Source organism: Tachyglossus aculeatus, chromosome 1, assembly GCF_015852505.1.
Source record: "Tachyglossus aculeatus isolate mTacAcu1 chromosome 1, mTacAcu1.pri, whole genome shotgun sequence".
NCBI classification, from domain to species: domain Eukaryota; kingdom Metazoa; phylum Chordata; class Mammalia; order Monotremata; family Tachyglossidae; genus Tachyglossus; species Tachyglossus aculeatus.
In genome coordinates, this window is record NC_052066.1 from 49,235,709 (window position 1) to 49,243,049 (window position 7,341).

General features: G+C 40.7%; 1 pseudogene; it reads right to left on the bottom strand.

Moving 5' to 3' along the window:
* Window positions 1-328: 328 nt before the first annotated feature.
* LOC119937814 lies at window positions 329-418 on the bottom strand (annotated as a pseudogene).
* Between the last annotated feature and the right edge of the window lie 6,923 nt (window positions 419-7,341).

Sequence of the window (7,341 nt, forward strand, 5' to 3'; positions counted from 1 at the left end):
CTCTGCACACAGTAAGCACTCAATAAATACAACTGAATGAAAGAATATGTGCCAAACACTGTCTAAATGTTGGGGTAATAATAATAATAATGACGATGGTATTTATTAAATGCTTACTATGTGCAAAGCACTGTTCTAAGCACTGGGGAGGTTACAAGGTGATCAGGTTGTCCCACGGGGGGCTCACAGTTTTAATCCCCATTTTACAGATGAGGTAACTGAGGCACAGAGAAGTTAAGTGGCCTGCCCAGAGTCACACGGCTGACAATTGGCAGAGCTGGGGTTTGAACCCATGACCTCTGACTCCAAAGCCCAGGCTCTTTCCACTGAGCCACGTTGCTGCTCAAAAAAAAAATTACTCTTCTCCACGGAAATATTTAGTAAAAGTCGAAAGATTTATGCGCTTTGAAGAGAAGCGAGAGGTAGATATAGGGTAGATATAGGTCAATCGGTTTTGTTCCAATCCCTGTCCCACTTGGGGCTCACACTTTACAGATTTTAAAGATGAGGTTACAGATGAGGTAACTGAGGCACAGAGAAGTTAAGTGACTTGCCTAAGGTCACACAGCAGACATGTGGTGGAGCTGCGATTCGAAGCCAGGTCCTTCTGATTCCCAGGCCCGTGCTCCATCCAGTAAGCCACATTGGTCCCTTGAACTATCTTAGCAAATTTGGCTGCCCTGTAAAATTCATTAAGGTTCTGAGACTAGTTCATTATGGCATGGCTGTTTTGTTTTGTTTTGTTGTTTTTGTTTTTGTTTTTGTTGTTTTGTTGTCTGTCTCCCCCTTCTAGACTGTGAGCCCATTATTGAGTAGGGACCATCTTGATATGTTGCCAACTTGTACTTCCCAAGCGCTTAGTACAGTGCTTTGCACACAGTAAGCGCTCAATAAATACGATTGAATGAATGATGGCTGGCCAGGTCAGAGTCAGGAGTTGTCCGATCTCATCCATTTACCATTACCAATGGAGTAAAGTAAGGATGTTTAATATGTTCTGTCCTGTTTAGTTTATTTTATGGAGTCATGCCGGGAAACCTAGATGTAAGTATCAGAATACGCTTCAGTGCCTCTGGAAAACTCTTCCAACTCAACAGACTTCAAGCATCATCCAAAGTCTCAGAGACAGTCATTGCTGTCTTCTGTCTGTACCTTAATAATAATCATAATGATGATGATGGCATTTATTAAGCGCTTACTATGTGCAAAGCACTGTTCTAAGCACTGGGGAGTTTACAAGGTGATCAGATTGTCCCACGGGGGGCTCACAGTCTTAATCCCCATTTTACAGATGAGGGAACTGAGGCCCAGAGAAGTGAAATGACTTGCCCAAAGTCACACAGCTGAGAAGCAGTGTGGCTCAGTGGAAAGAGCACGGGCTTTGGAGTCAGAGGTCATGGGTTCGAATCCCGGCTCCACCAATTGTCAGCTGTGTGACTTTGGGCAAGTCACTTAACTTCTCTGTGCCTCAGTTACCTCAACTGTAAAATGGGGAATAAGACTGTGAGCCCCACGTGGGACAACCTGATCACCTTGTAAACTCCCCAGCGCTTAGAACAGTGCTTTGCACATAGTAAGCGTTTAATAAATGCCATCATTATTATTATTATTAAGTGGCGGAGCCAGGATTTGAACCCATGACCTCTGACTCCAAAGCCTGGGCTCTTTCCACTGAGCCACGCTGCTTCCCCTAGGAGCATGCCGATGTCAGAAAACCACTTGGCTTTAAACAGCCAGGTGTTGGGACCTGGTGTGGAATCCAAAGAAAACCAAGGTGATCGATCAACCTGACCCGCATCCAAAAATTTATATTGGCAAAAAACACAGACCTAAATACTGTTCCAGAATTCTGTTACCTAGACAGCACACTGTCCGACAGATAAGGTAGTGTGGCCTAGTGGAAAGAACAGGGGACCGAATCGGGCAACGTGGGTTCTAGTCTCCTCTTGCCACTGACCTGCAGTATGACTTTAGGCGAGTTACTGAAACTCCCTCCCTCTTAGATTGTGAGCCCCGTTTAGATCAGGGACACTACCTGATTTACTTGTTTGTTTGTTTATTCATGTATGTATTTATATTAATGTCTGTCTCCTCCTCTAGATTATAAACTCGTGCTAAACAGGGAACATATCTACCAACTCTGTTATACTGTACTCTCCCAAGAGCTTAGTATGGGGCTCTGTACACAGTAAGTGCTCAATATTATTTGTTTATTTATTCATATATGTGTTTCTATTAATGTCTGTCTCCTCCTCTAGATTGTAAACTCGTTCTAAGCAGGGAACATATCTACCAACTCTGTTATACTGTACTCTACCAAGAGCTTAGTATGGGGCTCTGCACAAAGTAAGTGCTCAATATTATTTGTTTATTCACGTATGGATTTATATTAATGTCTGTCTCCTCCTCCAGATTATAAACTCGTGCTAAACAGGGAACATATCTACCAACTCTGTTGTACTGTACTCTCCCAAGAGCTTAGTATGGGGCTCTGTACAAAGTAAGTGCTCAATATTATTTGTTTATTCATGTATGGATTTATATTAATGTCTGTCTCCTCCTCTAGATTATAAACTCGTTCTAAGCAGGGAACATATCTACCAACTCTGTTGTACTGTACTCTCCCAAGAGCTTAGTATGGGGCTCTGTACACAGTAAGTGCTCAATATTATCTGTTTATTTATTCATGTATGTATTTATATTAATGTCTGTCTCCTCCTCTAGATTATAAACTCGTTCCAAGCAGGGAACATATCTACCAACTCTGTTACACTGTACTCTCCCAAGAGCTTAGTATGGGGCTCTGTACACAGTAAGTGCTCAATATTATTTGTTTATTTATTCATGTATGTATTTCTATTAATGTCTGTCTCCTCCTCTAGATTATAAACTCGTTCTAAGCAGGGAACATATCTACCAACTCTGTTATACTGTACTCTCCCAAGAGCTTAGTATGGGGCTCTGTACACAGTAAGTGCTCAATATTATTTGTTTATTTATTCATGTATGTATTTCTGTTAATGTCTGTCTCCTCCTCTAGATTATAAACTCGTTCTAAGCAGGAACATATCTACCAACTCTGTTATACTGTACTCTCCCAAGAGCTTAGTATGAGGCTCTGCACAAAGTAAGTGCTCAATATTATTTGTTTATTCATGTATGGATTTATATTAATGTCTGTCTCCTCCTCTAGATTATAAACTCGTTCAAAGCAGGGAACATATCTACCAACTCTGTTATACTGTACTCTCCCAAGAGCTTAGTATGGGGCTCTGTACACAATAAGTGCTTAATATTATTTGTTTATTCATGTATGGATTTATATTAATGTCTCTCTCCTCCTCTAGATTATAAATTCGTTCTAAGCAGGGAACATATCTACCAACTCTGTTATACTGTACTCTCCCAAGAGCTTAGTATGGGGCTCTGTACAAAGGAAGTGCTTAATATTATTTGTTTATTCATGTATGGATTTATATTAATGTCTGTCTCCTCCTCTAGATTATAAACTCGTTCTAAGCAGGGAACATATCTACGAACTCTGTTGTACTGTACTCTCCCAAGAGCTTAGTATGGGGCTCTGTACAAAGTAAGTGCTTAATATTATTTGTTTATTCATGTATGGATTTATATTAATGTCTGTCTCCTCCTCTAGATTATAAACTCGTTCTAAGCAGGGGACATATCTACCAACTCTGTTGTACTGTACTCTCCCAAGAGCTTAGTATGGGGCTCTGTACACAGTAAGTGCTCAATATTATTTGTTTATTTATTCATGTATGTATTTGTGTTAATGTCTGTCTCCTCCTCTAGATTATAAACTCGTTCTAAGCAGGAACAGATCTACCAACTCTGTTATACTGTACTCTCCCAAGAGCTTAGTATGGGGCTCTGTACACAGTAAGTGCTCAATATTATCTGTTTATTTATTCATGTATGTATTTATATTAATGTCTATCTCCTCCTCTAGATTATAAACTCATTGTAAGCAGGGAACATATCTACCAACTCTGTTGTGAGCCCACTGTTGGGTAGGGACCGTCTCTATATGTTGCCAACTTGTACTTCCCAAGCGCTTGTACAGTAAGCGCTCCATAAATATGATTGATTGATTGATTATACATACTGTACTCTCCCGAGAACTTAGTATGGGGCGCTGTACATAGTAAGTGCTCAATAAATAAATATGATCGATCGATTGATTGCCTAACCTGGTTATCTCATATCTACCCAGTATTTAGCACAGTGCTTGGCACAATGTAAATGCTTAATAAGTACCACTGTAAATATAAGAATAAATAAAGGAATAAGAAAACTGAATTAAGAAGATCCACACATCCTCCGAGAACTCATCAAGGTGAGTGTGTAACATCTTGGGATCAGTTCCAGACCAAACTAAAGGTCTACATAGACATAGTACGCCTCATGCTCAAGACAGCTAAAGCAAAACTTTTCATCGTTTCCCCAAACTTTCCCAAATCACTTGATAAATCACTATATTCCAGCTGTAACGAGGTTATTGTCTGTTTTTTCAGTCCATCAGTGGTATTTATTAAGTGTTTCCTGTGTGCTGTGGGACTGAGGGTGGGATGAACATCGATTATTGAGAAACAGTGTGGCTTAGTGGCTAGAGCCCGGGCCTGGGAATCAGAAGGACCTGGGCTCTACTCCTGGCTCTGCCACGGGTCTACTAAGTGACCCTGGACAAGTCACTTCACTTCTCTGGGCCTCAGTTACCTCATCTGTAAAAAAATGGGGATAAGAGTGTGAGCCCCAAGTGGGACAGGAACTGTGATTAACTTGTATCTACCCCAGCATTTAGAACAGTGCTTGGTACATAGTAAGCGTTTAACAAGTACCATAATTATCGGGTACTTAAAGGGTACAGTTATAAGTGCCTAGGTGACACAGAAAGGAGAGAAAGAGAAAAGAGGGCTTACTCAGGGAAGGCCTCTTGGAGGAGATGTGATTTTAATTGATTATCAGTTAAATATGATATCAATCAATCAATAAATATGATATCAATCAATTGAATATGATTTTAGAGAAGCAGCGTGGCTCAGTGGAAAGAGCACGGGCTTTTGAGACAGAAATCATGGGTTTGAATCCCAGCTCCACCACATGTCTGTTGTGTGACCTTGGGCAAGTCAGTTAACTTCTCTGAGCCTCAGTTACCTCATCTGTAAAATGGGGATTAAGACTGTGAGCCCCACGTGGGACAACTTAATCACCTTGTATCCCCCCAGCGCTTAGAACAGTGCTTTGCACATAGTGAGCGCTTAACAAATGCCATTATTATTATTATTATTATTAATAAGGCTTTGAAGGTGGGGAGAGTGGCGATTGTCTATGGAGAGGGAGAGAGTTCCAGGTCAGAGGTAGGAAATGGACAAGGGGTTGGAGGCGGTACAGATGAGATCGAGGTATAGATAAGAATAATAATTATGGTATTTGTTAGGTGCTTACTATGTGCCAAGCATTGTTTTAAGGGCTGAGGTGGCTACAAGGTAATCAGGTTGTCCCATGTGGGGCTCACAGTCTTAATCCCCATTTTACAGATGAGGGAACTGAGGCACAGAGAAGTTAATAATAATGATGGTATTTGTTAAGCACTTACTATGTTCCAAGCGCTGGGGGAGATACAAGTTAAGTGATATGCCCAAGGTCCTACAGCAGACAAGTGGCGCAGCCGGGATTAGAACTCATGTCCTCCTGCTCCCAAGCCCGTGCTCTTTCCACTAAGCCACAAATAGAGTCTGTAGACATGTTCTCTACCCACAATGGGCTTACACAAAGCCCTTTTCTGTTTCCTCATCACCTTCACTGTAGTAGCCTCTATGATTGAGCAGATGTACTATCACTAATCAACCTTTTTTGAGCTACACTGAGGGCAACCTGAACAATTTACCAGCCAATGCTGAGGGATAATGAAAGACATATGGTTGCACATTCATTTAATTAGTGTGGAAAATATATGGCTCGGGTTTACTCATGCAGAAAATCAGAATACAGCTATATAGAATGGTAGAAAATGTAATCATGATATCAAAAGGAGGCAATTTCGGTTTTCTTCCCTCAAGAGATCTGCATGTGGGTGCTTTTTGAGCAAACACCCACTGGAAGGTAATAGTTCCTTCTCATTTTTTCACAATGTTTTTTCACTTCTCAATCTTGCCACGCAGTTGGAATTCTACATTATGGTTTCATGATAAGATTCGCCCTTCATTTTTGCAAAGAAGGTCCTAAGGTACTTCTCAAAACACTTACAGATTTCTTGCTCTTTGCAGAATAACACAGATCATTTCTATTTCAGTGAACAATACATTTGTTTCTCATTTCCTTCATGTCTTCTCAGTGCTTCAGGCCAAGATTTCCATTTTTTTCTCTTCTCTGGTGACATCATTTTCAGCTCTCTGTTCTTCATTCCTGTCTTGTGCTCCATCCCCTGACTGGCCTTCCTGTTTAATTTCAGCTTTCCTCTGTCCCAGTTACCCTTTGAGGCTTGGATATTGGCTTTTTATAACTACTTTACTTTTCTCTGTTTGCAAATGCTGTTTTTAATTTAATTTTACTTTGGCTGTATTTTCTTAGTTCAATCCTATCCCATGATTCAGCTCTGATGGTGTTCTATGAAATATGGATATATTGTGAATGACTGCAGCATTCTCCCTAGATTTGCACACCATTTCTTAGGTTCCAGTCGCCATGGGAAAGAACAGCACTGTGCCTGACCCCAACTCGGGGGAAGTTTGCTTCATCTGGCTGAACTTGAAGTAGGCTTTCAGCAGTCAATTGTATTTATTGAGCACTTACTGTGTGCAGAGCACTGTTCTAAGCAGTGAAGCAGCCAAGTGGATAGAGAACAGGCCTGGAATTCTGAAGGACATGGGCTCTAATCCAAGCTCTGCCACTTGTCTGCTGTATTCATCATCATCATCATCAATCATATTTATTGAGCGCTTACTATGTGCAGAGCACTGTACTAAGCGCTTGGGAAGTACAAATTGGCAACATATAGAGACAGTCCCTACCCAACAGTGGGCTCACAGTCTAAAAGACTGTGTTCTATGAATGAACATGAATATTCATGAATATTCATTCATTCATTCATTCATTCGCATGTATTGAGCGCTTACTGTATGCAGAGCACTGTACTAAGTGCTTGGAAAGTACAATTCTGCCACAGATAGAGACAATCCCTACCCAACAATGGGCTCAAAGTCTAGAAGGGGGAGACAGACAACAAAACAAAACAAGTAGACAGGCATCAGAAGCATCAAAAAAGATAAATAGAATTATAGAAATATACACATTATCAGCAAATAAATAGAGTAATAAATA